The sequence below is a fragment of the Trachypithecus francoisi genome, unplaced genomic scaffold (assembly GCF_009764315.1).
Source record: "Trachypithecus francoisi isolate TF-2019V2 unplaced genomic scaffold, Tfra_2.0 Lachesis_group10, whole genome shotgun sequence".
Taxonomy (NCBI): Eukaryota; Metazoa; Chordata; class Mammalia; order Primates; family Cercopithecidae; genus Trachypithecus; species Trachypithecus francoisi.
In genome coordinates, this window is record NW_022681455.1 from 5,625,875 (window position 1) to 5,653,180 (window position 27,306).

Genomic DNA, 27,306 nt, shown 5'->3' on the forward strand with positions numbered 1-27,306 from the left:
CCATATATATAATAATCAATAGCCATTCCCTTTGCATTAAAAACAAGCCCCCCTGGGTACCGAATGGCTCTTCGATGTAGGGAATATCTTAGTCAGCTTGGCACAAATAAAACCTCTTTCCTTTTCAGCTGTTTTAAACATTTAGCAGTGGGATCAGATGATTGAACTTTCAAAAAAATTCTTCCTAAAATCTGTTTGGATGGAATCATTTGCCGTAAAGATCTGGCATTATTCAAAGCTGTTCTGTGCTCCCTTAATTGAAAAGCCCTGACATTGGCATTGGACAGGGCTTGCCTTTGGGGCCACCAGCAGACAGCTTCCTTCAGTGCTTCGTATTGTTAATGACTCAGAGAATGTGTTTCGATGAGATCAGAAGCAATCCACTAAAGAAAAAGTGGAGAGGACTTGAGAGCTTAAAAGAGCGGAGAGGAGAGATGTGAGAAAACCTAAAAAAAGACAAAAGTTGGTGTGGAAGAAGGGGTGGCGCGGGCTCCATGGCAGATTTGTCATTCGTCCCAGTCCAGCTATTTAGAATCATTTTTCCAGTGGGAAGAGAGATGAAGAGAAATCCTGTCCAAAAGAACAAGGAAGATGTCTTTGAAATGATATGAGGGGAGCCAGAGACAGACATGGAGGTGAGCAGGACCAGGTCCTGCTCTGTAGATCTCCAGGCAAGATGTACTCAGCACTACTGTGCGCTCCTGGGCTGCATTGGTGTCTTTACTGCAGGCGGAAAGGATGGATGCACGCTGGCCAGGGCCATGGCCTGCAGGTGCTTAAATGTCCCCACAGGAGATGGCTGTGTTCACAGCTCAGATCTGTGGCCCCCCGGCCCTCTCAGCCCCCCTGAACAGTGTCCCACTGTTAGCAGCTCTGCAGTGAAAGTATAATCTGAACACAAATTAAGTGGCAGCTTTGAGGTTTTAAAGAAAAAGGAAAACTTTTTCGTTTTAGAAACAGAAAACTTAATGTCTTGTGTGTCAATTCATTCTGTGCTCCCCGAAATGGTTTCATCTCTATGCTAATTTTATGCTGAAAATAGGAACTCCCCTGTGCTGGAGAGGAGAGAAAGGACTGGGAAGTCAAAGACTATCCAAGTGGCTGAGAATCAAGTGGACCCCCTTGACTCATTTTCACTTAGAAAATGCTCTCAAGGCAGCCAGTGTTATATCAAGGGTCTGCCAGGGGAGCCGAGGCCTTTGCCTGCCACCCCGGGAACTGGCTTCCAGGCCTTGGGCATGGATCCCTCACCCAGATTCTGCTTGGTCTTACACCAGTGATTTTGCAGGTTATATCCAGACCTCATACTTGATAATAAGATAGTAAACTGACTTCCCTTGGTTTCCTCCACTTCTGTGTTAAATGAATAATTAATCCATTAAAAGCATCATCTCAGAAGCACAAAGTATCCTATAATCAATGACTGTAAGTTCCTTGAATAAGAAGTGGACATTGTGTTATGCTTACTTCCAGACTGGTCTGTCTCTCTTCTTAGGACATAAGATGTTGAGGATGGATCTCATCCTAGTCCTCTCTGTGCTTTAAGAGCACCAGCATGGACCCTTCCTCAGCATAGGCATGTAACTGTGATCTCTGAGGAGTCCTGTGGGTCTATCATTCAGTAGCTCAAGAGCAGCTGGACAGAGAAGCGATTAGAAGTCTTGTTCCTGCTCCTTCACTTGTTCACAAAGATACTTTATTTTTATTACTCTGGTCCTGCCAGTTCTCTTCATCTGGTTTCCTCTATCCTTCCATATACAGTGATGCTGAGGGGTTTTTTTGTTTGTTTTATTTGTTGTTTTAAAGAGAAAAGGGAGTATACTTGTTCCTTCAGGACAAAACAAAGACCAGTGGGAAGAAAGTTATCAAAGGTCAATTTCAGCTCCTCACAAAAAGCTTTCTAAGGACAGGCTGTTTGTGAAGGGACTAAATGTGTTTAAGTACAGCTGGGCAGTCACCTGCGACCATTGTCCTGAGGATGCTCACCCAAAAACTCCGATGGCCAGGATGTTGACTGATGGCTTACCCTGGAGAGTTGACATCTGGAGCCTCCGCTGACAAGCAGCATGGTCCACAGATGGGTGAATAGGGGCCATGGTTCTGCGGGCTCTCTCCAGAGGTGCCTGAGGCTGGCATCTCGCAGTGTTGTTAAACACGTGGGTCATAGCTGCAAGTATGTTGGGGTATGCTGACTGGGCAGGCGTGCGGAGGTCATGATGCAGCTCCATCTTCAAAACAGGAAGCATTTCTCAGAGATGTAGTCTCACAGACTCTAGAAAGATTTGAGAGGAGACTGTCAGAGAGACACAGAGGCCTGGGTGTGTGTGGATGAGGTGATTTCTAACTGCTTGATAATAAGGTAGTAAGCTTTATGTTTCTATCGTATTTATTTTCCCCTCAGATCAGGTTGTCTGAGCCAGAACCACGTATTCCAGAGCAGACATGTTAGTGACCTGGGATAGAGCGAAGTACATTCTAAACAATTTCTGGAAACATAAGAGGCTGAGATGCATTTAGCCATTTGAAAAGATAATGGAAATTTCAACTAATTCCTTTGAGGTTTAACTGTATAGTATTGCCTTTTAAATCCTTTCACAAAACAGACCCTGGAAGGACTCAAATTGGTAAGTGAGAAGCCAGTTACTACCAACTACTGGGCAGCTTCTTGGCAGGAGGTAAGAGCTTTCTGCTTCCTTTTTAGGACAGTTCCACCCTTCCTTGAGTGGAAGGAGTTGGTGATGTGGCTGAATGTCATGAGGGTTTGGAGAGGAGGTGGTTGTCATTGCACAGGCCCTGGCATTGAAGAGACCCGGGGAAGGGAGGTACCTCTGGGTCCATGGTAGGATTTGGAAGGAGGAAGGGAAGATTCATAGCATAACAGGTCTAGGGTGCTGCACTTGAAACGACTATGGTAGTTATCGGTTCATTGAACTCAACTAAACCCAAAATACTGGGTACCTCATGTGTGCAGTGCTTAGTGCCAGGAATGGTGGGCTATGTAAAGAAGAATCCAGGAACTCCCTCAACTGACTTAGAATATTTAATTTCCTAACTAAAAGAAACATAACTAAGAGTCAGTAATACTGTTTGTTTGTTTGTTTTGCTTTTTCTGTAGTGTAAGGCACAGAAATATGCTCAGTAAACCCTTGCTGGTTAATGGCCACTGCAGGTCCCTGAATTTGCTTGGAGTTGAAAGAAATGCCACCAACATGCCTCCCCAGGAGTTCAAGTCAGGAGAGCAGCCAGCCTGACTATGGAAGAACTATACGGTGCCTGAAGTTCCAGGAAACTTTCCAGTTGCAAGGACAGAGAGCAGTGCTATTTTAGTAAATAGTACATGATAGCTTTGCTGTATACCAGGCCTGTACCGTGCAAGACACTGGAGGCAAAGACAGACAAACAGACAAAATAATTAAAATGTGGTTAAGATCATATCCAAATGTAAATTAGGTCCACCACTGTGGAAAACAGTATGGCAATTCCTCAGAGACCTAAAAACAGAACTAACATTTGACCCAGCAATTCCATCACTGGGGATATACCCAAAGGAATATAAATTGTTCTCTTATAAAGACACATGCACACGTGTATTCACTGCAGCACTATTCAAAATAGCAAAGACATGGAATCAACCTAAATGCCCATCAATGGTAGACTAGATAAAGAAAATGTGGTACATATGCACCATGGAATACTATGCAACCATACAAAAGAATGCGATCATATCCTTTGCAGAAATATGGATAGAGCTGGAGGACATTATCCTTAGCAAACTAACACAGGAAGAGAAAATCAAATATTGAATGTTCTCACTTACAAGTGGGAGCTAAATGTTGCAAACACATGGACACATAGTGGGGTACAGTACATACCGGGACATATCGGAGGGTGGAGGGAGGGAAGAGGGAGAGCATCAGGAATAATAACTAATGGATAGCAGGCTGAATACCTGGATGACAAAATAATCTGAATACCAAACCCCCATGACACAAGTTTCTCTATATGACAAACTTGCATATGTACCGCTGAACTTAAAATAAAAGTTAAAAATAAAGATTATATTTGGCTGGGTGCAGTGGCTCACGCCTGTAATCCCAGCACTTTGGGAGGCTGAGGTGGTCGGATCACAATGTCAGGAGATCAAGGTCAGCCTGGCCAATATGGTGAAACCCCGTCGCTACTAAAAATACAAAAATTAGCCGGGCATGGTGGCGCATGCGTATAGTCCCAGCTACTCAGGAGGCTGAGGCAGGAGAATTGCTTGAACCCAGGATGCAGAGGCTGCAGTGAGCCGAGATCATACCACTGCACTCCAGCCTGGGCAACACAGCGAGACTCCATGTCAAAAAAATAAAAAAGATTATATTCTCTGTTAAATATAACTAAGTGAATATAAACAAAATAAAAATTTGGGGAAAAAGTAAGATATCTTTTGGCATTAAAGATAACCCCTTAAGAAAATGACTGTCAGTACCAAACATGGAGCCATCCAGCTAAACCCACAGAATTCTAGAACACAGAGCTGGATAAGCCCTTAGAACAATCTGTCCAAATCTGTTATTTTACAGAGGGGGAAGTGGAGACCCAGCCATGCAAAGGTATTAGCAACAGTTAGTTTACATTTCTTTCTGGCTGCATTTACAGTGGGTAAATACATCTTAACTTCAGTGGGTTGAAAAAGACAGGTGCTATTTTCCTCAAAAAATATTTTGGCTGCTGGTGATCGACTCTTAGAGCAAGAGAAACACTTTCTAACATTGATGTGGGATTTTGTGTGTGGTGTGTGGGTTTCCTGAGCTGCCGAGCTTTTCCACAATCTCCCGCTCTATTATTTCGTAGCCCACTTTCCTTTAATGCCCACCATCAGAGAGGTTCTCTTTACCGTTCCTCTGCTCAGCTCCTTCAGAAGTCTGTGTATACCGACAATAAATAGGAGGTCTGAAAACAGATGAGAGGTTTTTAAATTTGAAAACAGATGAGAGGCTTTCTTCCCTCAAGGGATGATGTGGGGTTTAGTAGCTTCAGCTATGCTGAATTTTACTTATAAATGGTGATGACTTCTTATAATGTGAGGTTTATTTTCTGTTTTATATGTATTTTATAAGTAGCCACATAAGCAAATATTTAATTTGTTGTTACTCTTGTGCTGTTGGACAGCAGCAGCTCATATGAATGATACTGTACCAATTCAAGCTTGGGAATGACTGTTGAACACCCAGCACACTGTTAGGGTTATCTGTGTGTGTCCATGTGATACTGAAATGGCTGGTCCCCTGGTCAAATAGCCAGAGAAACCAGAGGGAAAGTGAATTCTTGAACTTCATTCAATTAAATGAATTGAAGTTTAGATGTTTTTTACTGTTTAATTCAGGCAAAACATTTGTTATTCTTTATGTAGAAATAGCTGAGGCAAAAAATGGATGGCTTTGAAGGAATATCCAAGTTTGAATCCAGGTTTTACCTCTTCATTGCTATGTTACCTTGAGCAAGTTTCTTTTGAGTGTGTGTGTGTGGTTTTTATTTTTATTTTTATTTTTTTGGCTCTTGTTGCCCAGGCTGGAGTGCAGTGGCATGATCTCAACTCACTGCAACCTTTGCCTTCCGTGTTCAAGTGATTCTCCTGCCTCAGTTTCCCGAGCAGCTGGGATTACAGGCACCTGCTACCACGCCCAACTAATTTTTTTGTATTTTAGTAGAGACAGAGTTTCACCATGTTGGCCAGGCTGGTCTTGAACTCCTAACCTCAGGCGATCCACCTGCCTCAGCCTCCCAAAGTGCTGGGATTACAGGTGTGAGCCACCGCACCCGGCCCACCTTGAGCAAGTTTCTTAACTTCTCTAGGCCTCAAGGGCTTTAATCACTTGTAATGATGATAATAGTGCATAGTGCTTTCAAGGTTATATTTTAATAAGCAATATAAGGTACCTAGTGCAGTCCCTGAAAACAACAAACAGATGTTAATTCCCTTTCTCCTAAGAAAGTAGTCCTGGAATGGGAAAATAGGAGCCATTCCTTGACACAGAGCAGACATGTTATCCTGGCCTCCTTCGCCATTGCCTTCTATGGTCAGTACTTGAACATTGTGCCTTCGACTTCCATCAGCAGATCCTGAGAAACAAACAGAGAAAATTACTCCTGTAGGTCCCATAGTAAGCTTGTTGAGGGTTGTCCATTCCTATCACTCAGCCCATCCCCCATCCCCCCGGTCCCCTGGTCAAATAGCCAAAGAAACCCCCTGTCCCGCCTATAAAACCTTTTGTGAGAAATGTTTTAAAAAGCAAGCACCAAGACTTCGTGTGCCTCAAGACAAGGGTAAATTTAACCCTAAGGGTTTCGTAAGTGACCATTTTTCCTTCACTGTGGCTGGAGAGAGCCTCCGAATGCGTCAGCCCCCAGGGCTTACTGCTGTGTGCTCTTTTCCCTGATCTCAGTAGTCCTGTACTTGCTAATATTTCCCCTCATTATATTGCAGTGTATTAGGAGAGGGCTTTGATGCTGTTCTGTGATATTATAGGCCCAAGTCAAGAACTTCCAAATCCTGCCCTGCTAGTCATTTGGCCTCCTGATGTCAAACAGAGGTCCTGAGATTCAGAGAGTGAAGCAGAGTAACTGCCGGCACCGCCTTCTCACCTGCAAGAGCACCCAGCACCTTGTCCGGAGTTGGGCTTAGTGGAGGAGCTGGTGAAGGAGAAAAAGAGGCCAAGTTGGCTTAAGCACGCCTTGTGCCTCCCTCTAACCCCACACCTTCAGATCCCTTTAGCTGCTTGCACAGCTCATGACCTATGAATGGGAGTGGGGAAGAAGCAGGCAAAATGGAGTCTGACATGAGAAAAGTGTCAGTAACATCCCATTTCTTATGTTGATTCTTGATTTCTATCCTATTCAAACATTATTTTATTGGATACCTTCTTTTGTAGGCCTCCTTAAAATTTTCATAGAATGAGGCAAGATATAAACCCTTATATAAAAGTTGACAGCGGTGTATTAATGATATATGCAGCCAAGCATGGGTGCGTATGCCCAGAATGCACAATGTATACAGAGGACATTCAGTGGCCAAAGCTGGCTACAGTTGCTTTGGTCCTTGATCAAATCATACTTAGATTTCTCCACCCAAATAACTTATATCAATACTGACTAGATCATGTGTATTCAACGGGCAGTACACCCCCGATCACTGTGGATATCACAATTCAGGAAATATTTACTTACAGGGCTAAGTAAACGTTTAGCTTCCAGACAGTAGAAACCATGTCTTATTGTTCTTTATGCTTACGGTACTTGGCCTACGGCTGATACACAGTGGATCATGAGGGGTGACTAGATAAATGAGAAATTTTAATGGCAAGGTTATTCAGAGTAAATGAAATGGAGAATATCGTAATATTTTATAAGGAATGGCATTTTGGGCAAGTTATTACTTGTATGTATTTTTAGAAACACAAACTCTTCCCCTAACCAAATGCTTCTGAGTAGGATCCTGCTTTAATGGATAGAAAAACACGAATTCTCATTAGTATGCACAGCACTGAAGCCCAGTTACATTTTTTTTTTTAAATAAGCACACTTTTTAAGTGTTGCTCTGCAGTGTCATCGCTCCAAAAGCTTATCACATTGTTCATTTTCTTAGCAGGCCCAGTTCTACTGATGGTGTAAAGTTTCTCATAATTATTGCTAATTCTTAAGACTGAAATCAGGTGGCTTTTTATTTTTAGTGTCCTTATTGTGCTCACTCAAGACTATATATTCAGCAGTGTGCAGTCTATGCCTGACTGTATAAAAGACTGGAATGTTCACGCACTATAATGAATAATGAGTGTCAGTGAACTCATTACAGTAAATCCTTAGGTAATTACTTTCTGCCTTAGTTGGGGGACGTATGGTAGCATAAGCTAAAATTATTTCATCTCCAGACAAACCCTGAGGTGGCTGTTAGAGTTAAATATAATTCATTTGCAGCATGTTTATTATAGTTAAATTTAACTAATTTAGGGCCTGTTGCTGGCCAGAAGCTGAGGAGGAGGAAGTTGCAGTGTCCATGAGTACCTCAGAAAAATGAGGCTTCATGGCCGCGCTTTCAGAGCATGACGTAAGAGTTCCTCCCACTCTGTCTCTGCTCTTCCTGTCCCCAGAGCTAGGTGGGTTTGTTCATGAAAGTGATTGGCTAATGAGCTCTTCGGTCTTAGGATTAATGTGGTGTAGCACAAGGAAGTCTCAGCGTTGAGCTGGGGCTCTGCTCAGTTCTCTCCTCTGTTTCTGCTGGAGCCTCCTGGTGTTACAGAAAGAACTATGGTGTTCAAGGTCACTGTGGTATGAATGGATTTATCAGCAGATGCTGAGGCTCCCCCTTCTTGTGCCCCACTTCCACTCAACGCTGTAGGGCCAATTTGGGCGTTATTTCTTCCTAAGCCTTCCAGCCTGGAGGACTTAGCTCTGGAAAAAATAGGAAAGGACTTACTCCAGGAACCAAGCACATGTTTACACAGGATGGTTTAACCTTTAAAGATGTTGCCACGGAAGAGTTTTTAGATTAGATTTTGCCTCATGAAAGCGCTTCTGAGCTGGATGGCTTGCTCTCCCAAAGATGTTACAGGGACACCCGCGGGAGAAATCGCAACAGCGCTGGGAGGTGAGGCTTCTGAGCCATCGCTTGTGTCTAAGAACATAAGCCAAAAATCACTGTAGGGGGACTGTTCCCCAGAACACAGGGACCATGCCAGGAGAGGAAACACAATTCCGATCATCGTGAGGAACGTGCATTTGAGGAAGACGTTGTCCTACTTTTCCACAAAAATACCATGTCTCCACTCTGGAAATCTGTGCACTGTGCTAATTGCTCAAGAGAAGGTAGCAGTTGGAAAAAGTCCAGAGAAGGATGAGTAAATGAACACAGGAATCAGTCGGTAGCCGTGGGCACAGCAAAGCCCCTTCAGTGGGAAGGCAAGAGTGAAAAGAAGACAGCACTGAAGTCTGTGGAACCTAAAGCGGCTTTAGTGGGGTTTCTTCACCAATCCAAAGTGCAGAGCTAGCAGGGTAGGCACACCCACCCATGCCCGTGGTGGCCCGCCCTGAGACTCCATCCAGGACAGCCACCTCAGCCTCACTATCCCCTGGCCACATCCTGGCCCTTCAGTCCCACAGTGACGCAACTTACAAGCTGCAGAACCATCTGCTTCTTAAGCCAGTGTTCCTCCCACTGTACCATAATTGCTTGCCTTGTGTCCAGACCCTTCTGAAAACTTTTCGATTTTACTCAAAACAAATTTTGGCCATGGAAATGGTTTGTGACTTTAATGGGCAAACTGTGATATAAAAAGTAAACTATGGGTTACATAACTTCAGGGGCAGGTTAACTTTTCCAGAATTCTGGTCTCAAAGTAAAGATTTAGTTGAGGCTATGAAAATTCAGGAAAAAATAATAAAGCATTTCTACACCTCCCTCCTTCCCCTTGCGAGCCCCCCTTAAAAATAGCATCTGAAGTTTCATTGTAGCTGAGTCACTGCTTGGTGTGATCTAGGGCTAGGCTGCAACTGGACCTGTCAGAATGAGGCCACAGTGATTCATGATGAAGCTAAGTTTGGTTGCCACTGACAACATGTGTTCCTCTGTTCTTTCCCTGGAGTTTGGAGACACTGTATTTTGCCTTTGGATTAGAAACACCTTTGAATAGTGAGAGTAATGTGATGAGACAGGCCACTGCAATTAATGCACCCTCTGGGCCCTCTTGCTGTGACACCCTAGCCGTTTGTTAGGGGAAGGTAGGAGTAATTAACATAACCAAAGACCTTTGGGGCTGTGAAGGGAATGTATCTCCTCTGCCTTTGCAGTTTAGCATCAAGTCAGTCTACCAAGCAGGAGCCCCCCGGCACCTTCTCTGGGCCCCAAACTGTGCTTCCCATTGAGGAAAGGCAAATGATGGAATATGCGGTCCCTACCCTGAAGGAATTTGGGGAAGCACAAGCCAATTAGAGAAGCACTCTCTGCTTCCCATGTTGATTATACTCATGTATGTGTCAGTTTCCACACCAGTGTGCGCCCGGAGGGCAGAAGCCACATCGGGTTTTGCTGTGCATGGCACCTGTGTTCCTGAAGCTGAAGTGAACGGGTCCAGCCTCCAGCACCTGCTTCCCCACTTCTGCCATCAGAAAGACTAGTTCGGGAAACCATTCCTTCATTTCCTTCCTAGGGTGCCACGGTTAATAAGGCCACAAATTTGGGCCTGTCCATTCTGGTGCAAGTATCTGCAGAAGTAAGAAGAGATCCAGGTTAGCAAGGATACAGTTACAATGGTTTTATTTTTTTAATGGGACTGGGGCAGTGAGAAAATTCTATGCTCCCCGTCATTGATGCAGACTTCAGCTAAACTTATGCTAGTTGAACTCATGCCAGCTCTGTGGAAGTGAGGGACAGATATAAGAAACATGGGGACTTTCCAAGAAATGAAGCTTCTTTGCTGCCATGTCAGTGATGCTTGTTTCTGATAAACTCAAACTTATGGAAGTGTAGAGTAGAGCTTCCCAAACAGGGTGCCTTAGTTCACAGATTTGCACACAGGGGTGCCAGCATAATGATCTCTGCAGTTCTTGGGATGCCTTGGTGTGTCTGGAGTATGAGATGGACTTGAGATATGAATATACATATAAATACGTAATATATATAATGTATCTGTCCAACTTAGGGGACTAGATAGACGAGATGTTAAATGCGTTCCTCTCTGGATGGTAGGTTTATGGAATCCTTTAATCATTTTACTTATTTGCGTATTTAAACTTCTGAGTCTATAAGAATTTATTGTGTGTGTGGAAGAATTCTTTCAGCCCAACCAAATACTAGCCAAAACATTGAAGTGAATCGTATCAGCATTCGGTGATCCAGCCAAAGGTTTATGTCTATGTTGTATTCAAACACTGACTTAGAAACCATTTGCCCTGAGGATGTGTCCTGTTTTTTGTCAGTTTAAAAATGATTGTTTTCAGTTACTGCATTCTTATTAGAAAGAAAAAGAAACAGGAAAGCAGATGTCACATATCAGAGAAATTGCCACATCTTGATAGATTCACACCATTTATTTTCTTTGCCTACTGTAAGCCTAATATTGGCAACAGCCCAGACTGCCGACTTTCTTCATTTGTCGACATTCTTATAAAATTAACTTCCTGTTGAGGATGTTTTTGACGGAGATGTTAAGAGAAAGACTTGTTGGTCAGATGTTGGTTCTAGTTGGCCACACTGTAAAGGCCAATGGGGATTGGACCCTTGGCCGACCCATGCAGAGGTAATAGTTTGCAAGTTGGGAATTCTTATTTCCCGGCAACTGTAGACAAGGAGCAATGATTTGCTATTGGTATTTTATATCATGTTTCATTTGCAAAATGTTTGTGGTCATTCAAATTTGTTTTTTTTCACAGTACTTCTGTGAATGCCTGATTTCTCTTTGCCTAGACTCTCAGATTCTTGAGTGGGTGGATGGAGGTGTGATATTTGCCTTCTTCTCACATAGGAATGCCTATAACCTAAATGAGATCAATATCATTTCGTTCTTCTGGGAGAAGTACTATTTTTGCCAGTTACCAACATTATAAAATACTTCCATATTTGGAACTGTGGCATTTTGTGCTTGGAGGGATTTTTTAAAGAAATTGTCTGGTCTAGTTCCTTCATTATACAAATGAAACCATTGAGACCAACCCAGGCAAAGGGAAGTTCTCAGAGTCACAAGAAGTGGTCAGTGGCCAGGCTGAGGCCAGACCCCAATTTCCTTTTTACTACCGGTCATACTCTGTACTTTCTACCAATATTTCCCAATTACTATGGGGAATTAATAAAAAAAAGTTTTTTAATCTGCATTTTTTGGGGGAAAGAAAAAAATACAGAGTTATGTCACAACTTAGGTGGTCAATAAATATTTGGTGGAGAAGGTGTTTGATAAAGTAGCATATATTTACCTCTTGAGTCAATAAAAATACATTATATTTGCAGATACACACACACACACACACACACACACACACACACGGTGATAAGTAGCTGGTAGCCACATGTGGGCTGTCAGTCAGTACAGGGACTTGATTGTCGTGTGTCCCAGTCTATGTGGCTCTGTTCAAAGGAAGAAGCTCTGGAGAGGAGTGACCGAGAATTTTAGGAGACAGAGAAAATAGACTTCTTTTCAATGGAAACTTATCGGAATTGTTGAAGTGAGAAAGCCAGACACATCTCTACGTGTATTTTGGTATCAGTGTAGTATTGTCTGCGGTAACTCTTTGTCTAGTCATGAAATATGTTACTTGCCATTCCACATGTACCAAATACAGTGTTAAAAAGAGTCCTGTTCAGCTGGGATAAATCACAGAACAAGTATAGTAAGAACATTACCAAGTGATTATATAGTATGTCTTTGAGATTTGTGTCTCCAAGTTTCTGAATATTTCATTTTGAAAGAGTAACTTAGAAACCATAAAGAGAAGTTGCATATAAGTGCCTAGGAGAGCTGATCTTTACCAAATTCAGTAAAAAATTCAGAGATGAATAAAATAAACCTGGACTAATTCATAATAACCTACAGAAGATACATTGTTTTCATTATTTTCCATTGGCTAACGTATCCAGTAGGAAGTTAAATGTCACTGTCCTTTGCATAGCACAGAATTTGTTTTCCTAATCACCTTTCCTACGTATTGAACAACATCTTGGCCATAATCATGGCACGTGCTGCATTGAACCTAAGGTGAAAATCATTCTTTTTTTCTCACCTGAGGGAAATTTCACTTTTTTACTGAATGAAGGAAGCACTTAAAGTATAAATTAAAATAAAGATAACTACTATTAAATTTGGTTAGGCTCATATAAAAAAATAATAAAATGGCAGTCAAAACAACCGGACTCAAGTTTGTGACAGAAAGGCTTAGTTTAGTACAGCCCATTTATGTATGCAAGAAGCTTTTCTTTTTTTTTTTTTTGAGACGGAGTCTCGCTCTGTCGCCCAAGCTGGAGTGCAGTGGCCGGATCTCAGCTCACTGCAAGCTCCGCCTCCCGGGTTCAAGTGATTCTCCTGCCTCAGCCTCCCGAGTAGCTGGAACTACAGGCGCCAGCCACCACGCCCGGCTAATTTTTTTGTGTTTTTAGAGACGGGGTTTCACCGTGTTAGCCAGGATGGTCTCGATCTCCTGACCTCGTGATCCGCCCGCCTCGGCCTCCCAAAGTGCTGGGATTACAGGCTTGAGCCACCGCGCCCAGCAGCAAGAAGCTTTTCTTAAGGGCACTTAAAGATGTCAGCTGCAGTCATAAAGGAAACACACTTGAACCGAGCGTGAGATGAACGAAGGGATTCCGCTCTTGTCTCTTGTTGATGAGTTCATGTATTTGATTCTTCTCTTTCCTCCTACATTCTCAGATGAGGCATGGCCTTCAACTGGATTTTGTATTTGTTAAATACAAACAATACACATATTAGACTGGATACATATTTGCAAATTCAGATTTATATCATCTCCTATTTTAACATTATGAGACTAACAATATATTTTATTGCACATGCCTGTGATGTCCGAGTTTGGGATCTGCTTTAATTCTCAATAACATTCTAATAAAACCATTGCAAAGAGCAGAGCTAGCCATCAGGACATTTACAATGTCACATGAAGGTGGGCTGTATGCCACATGCCTTATAATAATATATGAAATGATCGCAAATCGGATTTTTATGGAAAGTGTTAACAGCAGTTAAAAGAATTATATTTGAAGTCATATTTCTGAATGTGAGACTTTCATTTTGTTTAATTATCTATTAAATGCTCCCAAACTTACTAGGACTTAGTGTGTGCTTTTATTCTATGTTAATAAGAGAATATCTTGGTAGTCAATCTCAAGGGTATGCCCCATCTTATGACTGCGAGATTCCCTCTCTCATTCTGGTATTGTCCCATGATATTTGCTGCTTTCTGCAGTCAATATAGACAGACTTGAGCCAACTTAAATGTTGTCTCAATATTTACCTAGTACAAAGAAAATTCCATTTGAGAAAACCACAGGGTATAGTCATTCCTGGAACAACCAGGAGATGGTTATTATCATTGGAAACAATTATTTTTAAAAATCGATCTCAATTCAGAGGCATATGTATATTTAAAGCACCCACACATCTAAAACTGTTCTCATTAATTTCATGAAATGTTATTTTTTAATTTAAAACAAACCAAAGATGATTAATTTTTATGTAACCAAGATGATTAACTTTCATATAATTTGTGAATCAGAACAAATTCTTGAGCCAACCATGTGTCTCGCTTTTTTTTTTTTTTTTTTAATATGGGCATGGTAAAAATACTGAGCATCAAAACAACCATATTTTAAAAGGCCTGGTCTGAAGAGGAACCATAAAGTAAGTAAGGTTTGTGTTCTGCCTTCTTCTATCTCCTCCTAGCTCCCATTCAAGTTATTTCTTCCAGCTTTCCTCTCTGGCAAGGTACAAATGCCCCTGCCTCTGCCTCGCCCCCTCACACTGTAATATTGGTTCCAGAACTTGGCAATGAGCCAGCATAATCAAATTCCTCTGGCTAGACTTCTCTGGCAGTAGAGCATTTAAGTGCTCTGCTCCAAATACTTTCCAGCAATCAGAACCAAGATACCTGTGTGGGAGCCAGTGCCATAAGTAAGTCCCCATTAGTGACAGTGGCCTTGCAATGATGCTTTGGGAAACGATCCTGGCTTCAGTGAGTAGGACAGAGAGGAGTGGGTACCCAGCCCATGCAGAGCCAAGCAAGGGGCTGTCGTCAAAGAGTCAAAGGCAAGAGTCATTGTTCTTCCCTGTGAGCTTGTGTAGCAGAGTGTGTGTTCAGTTCTCACACATATAGTTTGATCTCGCAGCTACTTGAAGTGTTCACATGTCTGTTTGCTGACTCGATTGTGAAATTCCTGAGGGTAGGAATTATGTCTCATGCCCAGCACCAAGGAGGAATGCAGTAAATGGGTGAGGAATGAATGAGTGAATGAATCAGTCTGTCAGGCAGTCCGTTAATGCAGATGGCAGCAAGGAAAGTATGGATTCAAATGGTATCTTTGAAAATTGCAAGAGATGGATGGATGTGGAAAACAGAGAGATAAAACTAAGAGAAAAGCAGGAGAGATCAAGGCATCAAAGCCTCCAAGGCTTGGAGCTGAGCAAAAGGAAACGCCTGGGAGGCAGTCGTAGAAATGGGAACTCAGTGAGAAACCTCATGAGGGAAGCCAACAGATAAACAGTTTGTCAAATCTCTTTCTCAAAGAAGCATCCTCTAAAAGGTACCTGCGTTTCTAGCCTCTCACATCCCTTCCCCTTACCACACTCACCCAAGTTCCTGGAGGTCTGATAAACAGACAAAACTATTTTGTAGACTTAGCCGATGTCCATGTTTTAAGGGACATTTCCATCAACGCTTGAAGGTTGCCATCCTTTGTAGATTTAGGAGGAAAGGTGGATGGGAGGGAGATAGGAAATCTGAGCTGGTGCCTTGAGGAGATGCTTTGGCCTCCTGGAAGAGGGTACCTGTTAGCCAGGATTAGCCCCTCAGGCCATGGCTTCTTTCAGAGGCACTAAGTTTACATCAGAGAGGACATGCTTTTGTAGTCTGTGTTGTCAGTGCTGTGCCCTCAACCACTACTGCAGATAGCCTCTTAACTCTCTAAGTAAATAGTCTCTCAGGGAAGAGATTCACCTCATTTCACACATAGCCATCCTTTGTAATACGAGGGCTGTTTGCGCTCTCATTGGCCTCTGGAGCTTCAAACATGTCTCATTCCCAAATCCTTCAGAAGTGCCGAAGAGGGACCTACCTGGCTGAGTGGTATGGAAGCTAGGAGGGAAAGACCCTGGTTTGTGCTCTTAAAAGTCTGTGAGTTACAGAGGGAATGTGATAAATAATTCATTTTTCTATCTTCAGCCCCTCTTTCTCCAAAGTTTTGGAATGAGCTCTCTAAATTTCCCAAGAACTTCTCTGAAAGTTCTACCAGCTGACCGAATGCGGAAACACCTGCTGTGTGCTTCCTGGAGATTTTCCCCACTGTCTGTTTTATAACCTGGTGAATGAGGCTGCAGTCTTGTCTTGATCCGGAAGTGGCGCCCCTTGGATCAGAAGGAATGTCTGAAACACATTGATTTGTGGCCGGAATCGTAAGCTAAGCTCTAGGAACATCCTGCCAGAGGCTTGTCCTTAGGAAATAGTCTCACAAATTTTTTTGCTGGAGAAGAGATGACCTGCTGCAATTGACCTTCTGTTGAAGGCCGGAGAACGGAGGTGATAAAGCAAACCTCTCAGTTTCTAATGCTTCCTTCAGGCTATGCTTTTTAGGGGTGATCCCCTCTATATCCTGAGAGACCTTAGCCGTGCAAGACATTAAAACTTGGTCCTCAAAATGAGTGATACCAGCCTGTGGAACATAATTGCGACCAAAATGTGCCCTGGGGTCACCAGCCTCCTTCTACCCTTCCCTCTAAAATCCAAATAAAAACATTAAGCCCTCCTGCACTGACCTGCCCTGTTGAGTGCTTTTGCAGATTGCCTGGGAGGTATTTATGTCCTCCTGTCTCCTCCAGCTCTAAATTCTGGCTTCAAGACCCTCCTCCATCACCCCTCCTGTCAACACTCCCTGCGGTGTTAACATGCCCACAATGCTGATGGCCTTACTTCCCTCTTTTCCCAGGGTCTCCTAAACAGTACAATGGCTTTCAAAAGAAATAATGGAGAGGAAACTATTAAAATTGAATTTCCACATTGCAATTTTGACAGTTTATCAGTGATTCATCACCATAAAGAATCTCTTACTCTCCATCCTTGCCCTGTGAATAGATTCACACCAGGAAGCAGCCGTCTCTTTAGAAAATCTTCTATCCTTTCCTGGTTTTTCCTAAGTGCCTGGTCCTCCCAAAACTCCTATCTTTTTTGTCCTGACTAAGAGGAACCCTCACTTCCCCCATCCACACCCCCCAACACACACATTTCCTTTGTAACAACACCCTAGAATGAGATCCTTTTACTTTCCATTTTTACTTCCCAGTTCCTGAGAGCCTTACTTTTCATAATAAAAAAAAACTCTTCAAAGTGTTTTCCTAAAGAGTTGTTCTCCCTCTAAAGTTGAATTTCTTCCTCCAACCCAATATGGAAACAGCTGTAGCCCTGTATGTGCCCATAGCAATCTTTCCTTCCTGCTACGTAATCACAATTATTTTAATGATTATTTGATTTCAACAGAATGTAGCGTAGCGCGGATGCTGTTAGGGTCTTGATGAAGGCATGAGAAACAATGCTTGGGCCGGGCGCAGTGGCTCAAGCCTGTAATCCCTGCACTTTGGGAGGCCGAGACGGGCGGATCACGAGGTCAGGAGATCGAGACCATCCTGGCTAACACTGTGAAACCCCGTCTCTACCAAAAAATATAAAAAACTAGCCAGGCGAGGTGATGGGCGCCTGTAGTCCCAGCTACTCGGGAGGCTGAGGCAGGAGAATGGCGTGAACCCGGGAGGCGGAGCTTGCAGTGAGCTGAGATCCGGCCACTGCACTCCAGCCTGGGCGACAGAGCAAGACTCCGTCTCAAAAAAAAAAAAAAAAGAGAAAAGAGAAACAATGCTTGTCCTCAGAGTACTTGTGTGTGCTTGGACACTGTGCGAATGTGAACAAACTTGTACTTCGGTAAAGGTGCCCAACCAACACTGAGACACATAACCAGGAAAACAAGACTGCAGCTGATGGTCAGAGTAGCCACGGGTTAGGCATGAGTGGCCATGGGTTATACATAAGCATCCACAGCACCAGCTTGGGCAGCTGTCACCTGCCATTGTTTATCCACAGGGTCAACTAGAACAGGGTTTCTGGTGGGCATCTCTATCAACAACACAAGTGAACATAGGGAAAATGTTAAATGAGAATTATGATCAACTAGAATTAAAAGGAAAATCAGTCCACCCTGTATTTCCCATACAGCTGTCCCATCCGTCCTGCCATCGGCACCACATGAGATGTATATGGAAGATGGTTTATTGTTACCTTTTTATTAGGCTGCTTCTAGAAAATTCAGCAAGTACCCACAGTCCTACCACCTAATCAATAGCACCTGCTCAATATTTTGGTGTATTTCCTTCTAATTTTGTTTTCATGCACATCTCTTTTGTTCTGCAGAAAGTACAGCCGTTGTCTTTTTTTTTTTTTACTTCTACAAAGTACTGTTACAGTAGCTCCAACAACCAGTGAAAAAAAGTTTGTTCTAATAGAAAAATGAGCAGCAGCTCAATAAAAACAGTTCACTAAACAGTTTATCTACACTTATAGCCAGAAAACAAAATTTAAAAGTTTTACCTTACCAGTAATCAAAGAAATGTAATTTAAAATAATGATTCCATTTTTCATCTACAGTTAAAAATACGTAAACAATAATACCTGCTTGCGATGAGGAAGTGTTGGCATAGTCGCTCTCGTAGATGGCTGCCTTGAGTGTAAATCTCCAAGTTTGTGTTTTGTCAACACGAATCAGCCTGGAAGTGCCCATGCCCTTGATCCGGTAATTCTGCTTTTTAACCATCTGTGCTAAGAGATTTATCTGAGAAAGGTTCAAAGATGTCTGCATTATTCTTTATTAGATTGAAAATCTGGAAGCAACCTGAATGTGACCTATTGAGAAACAAATACATTATAGTTTATTCATCTGGACAAGGAACTATTTTACAGATATTTAAAACATTTTAAAGAAGTTGCGCACCTTTGAAAAAAAAAGTTCGCAATATAACAATGGGCTTAAAGGGTAAAGAGAAGAATATGTGATCTAGTTCACATTTTATAAATATCCATGTTATGTCCATGAGGGAGAGCAGGACAGCAGATCCAGTTTTCACAATGGTTATCTGTGGCTCACAGGACTACAGGTGATTTTTACTTTCTTTATGCCTTCCCAGAGTTCCCAAATTATTTTCAATGAGTATTTCATTTGTGTACGGGGGAAAACGTTACTTTAAAAAATGGAAAAAGAAGAAAATCACTCCTTCGCAGCAGCTTATGAAGCATTTTAGCAAGGAAAGATAGGGAAATCCCCAAGATAGACAAGCCCTTTCTTCCCCTTCTGACTTTGGCTGATCCAGCTAACAAACTGCGGACTGTATTCTCAAGAGATGGAAGAAATGAAACAGGCTGTAGCAGGGGCCTTTACTGAAGTCTTCTCAGCTTCCTTCCAGCTGTTGCTTCTCCCCCTCCCCTTCCTTCTCTGGCTCCCTCCCTCTTTTGGTGCTTTTCCTGAGGCTGGTGGCTACATTTGTTCAGTGCTTGAAGTCATTCTTTCATCAATAATTTGTAAAGTGATTTAGAGCTTTCTAACAGCAGCCTACAGTTTGCTCTGATAAACTAAGGCGGTAAAGAGTCGGAATTCAGGCTGCTGGGTGACAGACCAGCATGCCATTTTACTCTGCCCTGGTCAGCATGTGGTTTGGGTTCTGCTAAAAGGACACTTCCGACTCTACCTCCATTTGTTTAGCATTTCTCCTCTCAGTGAACTTTTAGTAGCTGGCTGCCCAAAGGAGGAGACTACAAAAAGCAAATTATAGCACATCACCTTGATGGAATATTACCTAGCTGTTAAAAATGACAGTAACTAGGTTGCAATGTCAAACAGTGTTACCAAAGAAAAACAGGGAACAAATTCATATCTATATATAGTTACAACAATGTAAACATATACATTTGTATTGGAAGGAAATACAGGAAGCAGGGAAAAATGAAAATTTAATGACAGATGAGAAATGTTTTAAATTCAGCAACAAATATTGAATTTTCACCATGTGCCAGACACTATGCAAGTCTCGTGTATTTTTTTAAGGTAGTTTAATAATATGTTAAGTTGTAAAGAAGTATAAAGTAGGGGTGATGGAATTCATTTGCAAAGATGTTATTATGGACAGCCTGGCTGTATCCGAAGGGAACACTGAACGTGTCATTCTTTTCCATGCTGAATTTATGTAAAACGTACTGTGATGGACTCCAGTATGTCTGTTCAGTCCTCAGTCAGCAGATGGGGCTTTTCCTTCTTGCCTTGCATGTCACTCTTTTATCCATGCACTCAGTAGATACTGAGCCCTGCTGTCAGCCAGGTCCTGTTCAGCTGCAGCGGATACACAAGGACCAGGATGACAAGGCTCTGCCCTCACAGAGCTTGCAGGCATCGGGAAAGACAGACGCTAAACTAAATAAGTGAACAAGTTCGTTTGCAATGTGATTTCAAATGGTGACACCTGCTGTGACGAAAAGTAAAGGAGTGTGTGGGGCAGAGAGTGAAGGGAAAAGCAGTGACTCATTTTAAGGAGAGTTAGGGAAGACTCCTCTGAGGAAGCAGGGAAGTGAAGGAGCAAACCACAGAAAGGCTGGGGAGGCAGTGGGAACAGCACGTGCAAAGGCACTGAGGCAGAGCTGAGTTTGACATGGCTGTGAGAGGAAACGCCTTCAAAGAGGGAAGCTGGGGCTGGGACGTATAGGGCTGTGTGGGCCACAGCCTGGGGTCTAAGTGAGATGGAGAGTTTTAAGGGGTGGGACAGATGTACTCGTTTAGCATGTGATCTGACTTATTGAGCGAATGGCCTATCAGAGAAGGGGGTAGCAGAGGGCTGTTAGAGGCTTTCAGCCGTCCAGCTGGCCTGGACTGGGAGGGCAGGCATGGGAATGACGGGAGTCAGGGTCTGCTCTGAAGGCAGAAGGCATAGGGCATGCTGTGTGGGGTGTGAGGAAAGGCCAGGAGACGAGGACACATCCTGGGTTTGGGACTAAGTAAGCAGGTGAATAGTGATGTCATTTGCTGGGAGGGAGAAGGAAGAGGTTTTACTACTCCCGGGTGAACATTTGCCTAGCTTTGATTCCAGTGTGCTAAGTTAGTCTGGGAGCTGCTCCTCACTCCCAGAATTCCACGGCTATCTCTTCAGGGCAGGAAAAGGATTTCTAGGGATACAGGAGAGACCGCCAGCCTAGGAGCTGGGAAACATGAGTCTGGTCCACCTCTGCTACAAAAGAGCAGTGCTTTTTTGTTTTTGTCTTTTTCTTTTTTTTTCTTTTACTTTAAATTCTGGGATTCATGTGCAGAACTGCAGGTTATTTCCATAGGTATACATGTGCCATGGTGGTTTGCTGCACCTGTCAACCCATCATCTAGGTTTGAAGCCCCGCAGGCATTAGATATTTGTCCTAATGCTCTCCCTCCCCTTGCTCCTCACCCCTTGACAGGCCCCGGTGTGTGATGTTCCCCTCCCTGTGTCCATGTGTTCTCATTGTTCAACTCCCACTTATGAGTGAGAACATGTAGTGTTTGGTTTTCTGTTCTTGTGATAGTTGGCTGAGAATGATGATTTCCAGCTTTATCCATGTCCCTGCAAAGGACATGAACTCATTCTTTTTTATGGCTGCATAGTATTCCATGGTGTATGTGTGCCACATTTTCTTTTTTTTTTTTTTTTTTTTTGAGACAGAGTCTTGCTCTGTCTCCCAGGCTGGAGTGCAGTGGCCAGATCTCAGCTCACTGCAAGCTCCGCCTTCCAGGTTTACGCCATTCTCCTGCCTCAGCCTCCCAAGTGCCACATTTTCTTTATCCAGTCTATCATTGATGGACATTGGGGTTGGTTCCAAGTCTTTGCTCAAAATAGCAGTTTTATAGAGAGAGTATAACTTTGCGTCTCAGAACATGGTTTCTTGTATACCTGCCTAGCTTGCCTTTCAGAGCTTTGTCAACTGCTTAAAGCCTAATTCAGGTGCATAACGGTGTCATCATTGTTATCTGCATTCCTGTGCATGAGCAGTCACAACCCAGGTCCTCAGAGAACCATCCCTGATGTGCCTGTTGTGTTAATAATAAACCCCACTGACAAGTCCCCGGCCCCTCGCCTAGTTCTGCTGCACGCCCATTGCCTGCCTAGCCCTGTGCACTAGTATGCAAAACTACAGCTGAGAAAGAGTCCCTTCAAGAGTGAGACCAAGGAATGTCCTTATGAATCCCTGAGTATCCAGAAAATTAAACTGGCACATCATTCTCTGAGGATTCCTGCCAACTAAGGTGATTCGTTTGTTTTCATTGTCACTGCCTTCCTATGTTAGCAAATGCTGTGCTTTGTTTCCAAGGGCTATTTCCATCACCCTTACCCTAGAGTAAGCTAGCCGTATAAATGAAAAGCTGCAACAAGGATCTAGCTTCACCCTCCAAGCACTGCTTAGTGCTTCCAGTCAGGAAGCTTCTTTCTCTCTCTTCAATACCGTCTCAAAAATCCCAGTGTCTGTCACCTAAAGGAGACATCTTTCACATTGAATGGAGAGGTGGAATGGATTTTGAAAGGACAATTTAGGGAGCTAATCTCAGCCATCAGATGTTTTTCTTGCTAACAGGAGCCAATTCTATTATGTTTGTGAAAGGACTCTATTAAGACAGGTTTCTGTGACTCCCAGCACTCTATTTAAGCTTCTAAAGTCATTCAAATTGCCGATTCACCAGCCAGGGAAGAATTTGTGTGCCTTCCCCCTTAGCAATCAAGGGAAAAAAATTAAGTGGAGCCAGAGAGCAATTTTCTTTATAATTTCTTTTCTTGAAGTAAAGAAACTCAGAATCCTTGACCCTAAACACCATGGAACCCATAGAGGCTCGTGATATCAGTGTGTGGGGTTGTCACTTGGAGGCAGGAGGCTCTTCACAGCCAGTTCAAGAAGAAGCAGAGCCAGCCGCAAGCAGAATGGAAGCAAACAGGAAGGGCTCCTGTCTTTTGGGGACAGAACCAATCAATAGTTTCTTCACATCTGCCATTTCAAGGAAGAATTTTCTTCCCTTGGACGTATAGTTGCTTTTTCATAAAGGATTCATTATTTTTGAGCCAGGTACAGGAACCAAGATTCCCCCTTGGTTTCCTCTGGGTCTCTTCACGCTGAAGTATTGAAAAGATTTAGGTCTGGAGATCCAATGGCTGGCTTCAGAGCTGCCCTGTCCAATCCTTCCAACCCATCCAAAATCGTGGCAACGGAGGTGAGCAGTTAGGCCTCTTTCCAACACCCTGCAAATCACTATTGCACCGGGATGGCTTTAGTCCTGAGGTGACTGGCCTACTGTGTGACCACGCTGAATGAGGGGTGTCCTCCAGACCTGGCCAACTCTGCTGCACTGAGTAGACAGAACTCAGATTGGGGAGCAGTTTAAGCCAGAGTGACTCTGGGCTGGAGAAGGCGTTTTAAATTCTACCTGGAGTAGATAAAGTGTATGAGGTTTTGGCTTTAGGCCTAGGGGGCTGGACGCTGGGGCAAGGGGAACGTGCTACACCCTCTCTTGGACCAGCTACCACAGGCCTCATCCAGGACCAGAGCTGAGGTTTCACTCAAGCGCTTCCTAGAAGAGGCCCATATCAGGCCCCTTCCTATTCAAGTTCTAGTTGCTTGACAATATTTCCTCCAATTTCAAGGTAAGAAAACTCTCCTTGTATTAGCAAGAAGAATGAAGACTGTAATTTTTAAATGATGTTATTTAGATTCAATAACTTTAGAATACTCTTCCCACAAGACCACTCGGGGGATATTCAGATCACTTCTACTGCCTCAGGATTCCCACGTGAAGGGTGAAAATGATGCTGGAGCTGAATTTACAGCTCCTGGAAGCATGCCCAAGAAAGACCGGTGGACGATGAGATTTCACCTCTGTTTCCCCTGCATTTCTTAGCACAGTGCCTGGGCCATAATGAGCACTCAGTAGATGTCTGCAGAAGTCATGCAGGTTTGATATTGTGGATGACGACAGTCTTTCTTTCTATGAACTTCTTAGGCTGTTTAAAATTTATCTCAACCTCAGCTGCCAAAGTAATAACTAGCCCTTGCTGTATCTTTGGGCAAACCATGTATTCACTGCCTTGGCCTCAGGTTTCCTTTCCCGTCGATCAAAACATATTGGCTAAGTACTCACTCTGCACCACACACTGGGCTTGACACTGTAAAGTCATGCTCAGAACTGACTTTGATAATAGGAGTTTTGAAAACTTTAGATTGAAGGAAAATAGATAGGCAAAAGCTAATGGGCTTAAAAATACTACTTAATAGTTAAAAATCTTAATCTGTTTATGTTGACCAGTGTTAGCAGAGGAATATGAAATTATTTCTGTAATGTATACAAATCAATAATAGATGCTGGTGTGAAAATATATGTAATAATGAATGTATTGAATTTATGGCCTGTGAACATGTGGGATATGACGTGTGTGTCGCTAGTTTTATATCCTTGTATGTTGGTCCAGATGTTTAAAAGGTGTCACAAAGGCCAAATCAGGGGTGCTGTCACCAAGCCCACCAAGTTGCTGCCAACCCTCCCAAGCTTCAGAGGTAATACTCTGGCTCTTCGTCCCACCCTCCTTTTTTCTTCCCCCCCAGAAATGAGGATCCTTATAGAATCAGGTTAGTCAATACCATATTTCCCTTCCCCATCCCATTGTTTTGTGTTAGACTTTGTATTAGGGAATTTGTATTTCATCTGTTTTGCAAAACAAATATTAATAATAAGTTATTATTGTACTCCTCTGGCATAGTAACATCCTGTTAGTTTACTTTACACATAGCAAATCCAGCCTGACGTTCATCTTTAATGATCTCAGGATAAATGGTTTTAAGGTTAAACAGCCACAGAGACAACTGTCACACATTGTCAGCTGGAACAGATGAAAGAGAAAAATGTGGCATCTGAAAAGCAACTTGCAAAATGATCTAAATATTTTACTTTATTTTCCGAAAACCCTCAGCAGATCTGCCCCCTCACCACTAATCCTGGAGCAGCCTGATGACTTCTGGGAAATCCATTGCTTAGCTTTGATGGAGGGAGGGAGAGATGAACGACCGCTTCCCAAACCGTGGCTGTTGAGCAGGATATTAATGGGCAAGGTGGCTAATGCGTTTGCATTGTTCTGCGGAAGTTTTGCAGTGCTTTGGGGAATCATTTATCCTTAGCAGTTGCAAGGTGGCCTGTTTTCAAGTAAACCTAGAGTAAAAATCTAGTTATCTATTGCCATGTAACAAACTGCCTCAAAACTTTGTGACATAAAGCACTGATTTTATGATGCTCGTGTGTCCTTGTCTCCATTCTGTGATGCTGGGGCCTTGTCTGGGAATACTCAGAGACTAGAAGTGACTGCTTGACTGGGCTGGGATGAGGCATCTTTACTTACACATCTGGCAGTGGACACTGGCTGTCTGCTGGGACTTTCTGGGGTGATGGCTGGAGAACATTCGCCCTCTCCAAGCGGCCTGGCCTTCCTCACTGCAGTGGCCTCTGAATTGTTAGCTTCCTTATACGGTAGCAAGTGTGCAAGTCAACAGGTGGAAGCTCTGCTGTCTTTGTCACCTAGCCTCATAAGTCGCATAGCATCACTTCCACTGTCCTCTACTAGTGGGAACAGTCATAAAAGCCCACCCATTTTCAAGGCAAGAGGACATAGCCTGTGCCTCTCAAAGGGAGGATTGTCAAAGCCAAACCGGAAGATCATGTAAGTTGGAAGATGGCTTTGCTGCTGTGTTTGAGAGATTGTGCTGTGCTCTATGTAGAGGTTTCTGTAGGAAATAAACAAGTTGAGTTCTCTGGTGAAAACACGTTTGAAAACGTGGTAATAGGAATATAGCTAATCCTTAGCATTTCTTGTAGTGGCTAAGGTCAGTGTATGCTAGGCCTGGTACCTGAGCAGTAGTCTTGATGCTAAGTTGACAACAGGTAGCCTACAGGAGTGTTTTCTAGCTATTTGGAAATTGAAATTCAACCAAAAAAGCTACTGCCGCTCTGAATCAGTTACGTCATGATACCTTAGACCTAGGCTACCTTTTTTCCTGAATAGTAGAAGGGTTACATTGATTAAAAATTATGGGGAAAGTAGATTCCTTCATATAAAAATTGGTTAAAGTTTGACTCTATTCTCTGTTAAAGTAAGAAGCTTTTTAAATAATTGAGTTCTTCAAAGGAATTTTTATATTTTATATTTTTTTTAACCTATCGAGCCATGATAAATAGAATCAGATAAGAGACCGAGTGTGAATATTCAGCACAGCCTTCAACCAGGTATACGTATGTATTTCTCTCTATGTTCTAAAGGACTCAGCAACGTGTAGTGCTTATGAGTTCTCATTTGACAGAGGAGGACTCCTATGTGGAATGCCATGTAACGGCCAGGCGCGGTGGTTCATGCTTATAATCCCAGCCCTTTGGAGGCCTAAGCAGGAGGATCGCTTCAAGCCGGGAGTTTGAGACCAGCCTGGCAACATAGTGAGACCCCCACACATACTTCTACAAAAAAAAAAAAAATTTAGCCAGACTTGGTGGCACACACCTGTATTCCTGGCCACTGGGGAGGCTGAGGTGCGAGGATCGTTGAGCCCTGGAAGAGTTTGAGGCCACAGTGTGCTATGATCACACCATTGCCCTACAGCCTGGGTGATAGAGCAAGACCCCATCTCTAAAAGAAAAAAACAGATAAATATATATATATATATATATATATATATATATATATATGCCATGTAAGCTTTTACACTTATTTTTTGTCTCAATTCTGGTTTTTTCTTGAGCAATTTCTTCTTTTCATTCTCATGAAAGTTAAGGTGATGACGCTGTGCTTACCCACAAACTGTGTGTCCATGTAGCCTTCACTGCCATTTGTCCTGAGGCTTTTCAAGAAGTTCAAATCCTAGAAGGATCAAAACATCTCTCAGATCCCAAAGTGACTTAAGAACCATGCTAGGAATTAATCCTGCTCCGTAGGAAGTTACACAGCAGCAGCATTTGTGGCAGTGCCACAGCAAGCCAGGGACTGGCCCACGGGCCGTATGCTGTCATTCCCAGTGCTCTCTCTCCCTTCCAGAGAAACAGGAATTTGCCACACGTCTATGACTCATTTGCTGGAGCTGTTAAGTGATGGTGGTGTTTACAGTCTCGGGGAAGTAAAGTCACCACTTACTGAACACTTCCTGTGTGCCGTACACTCAGTCGTAACCACATTATTTTATTTGGGATTGACGATGATCCTTTAAAGGAGCTTTTACTGTCCCAGTTTTACAGATGAGGACATTGAAGTTCTGGGAGGATGAGTAACTGGTAGAAGGTCACACCGTATGTAAGTGATGGACCCAGCCTCTCTGCCTACTTTCAGCTGATTATAGAGATTAAATTAGAAGCAGTTCTTCCTTTCTTAGAAAAGTAAACCTAGTGGGAAAGTCAGAAACCATAAAGGAAAAGAGTGATTAATTTAGCCACATAAACATTTAAGGCTTCTGCTGAACAAACTGCACCAAAAAATTGGGTCAGGGATGTATAAC

General features: G+C 43.0%; 1 protein-coding gene and 1 long non-coding RNA gene across 6 annotated transcripts in view; one reads left to right on the forward strand and one right to left on the reverse strand.

Moving 5' to 3' along the window:
* FARS2 (phenylalanyl-tRNA synthetase 2, mitochondrial) overlaps positions 1–27,306 on the forward strand; it is a 537,773-nt gene that overhangs the window by 431,744 nt on the left and 78,723 nt on the right. The gene's annotated exons all lie outside the window — the stretch shown is intronic.
* LOC117086665 lies at positions 1,799–26,739 on the reverse strand. The gene is made up of 4 exons (XR_004438519.1): positions 26,612–26,739; positions 26,322–26,447; positions 4,862–4,938; positions 1,799–2,272 (listed from the first exon to the last, which is right to left on the reverse strand). It is a non-coding gene; the product is annotated as an uncharacterized LOC117086665 (long non-coding RNA).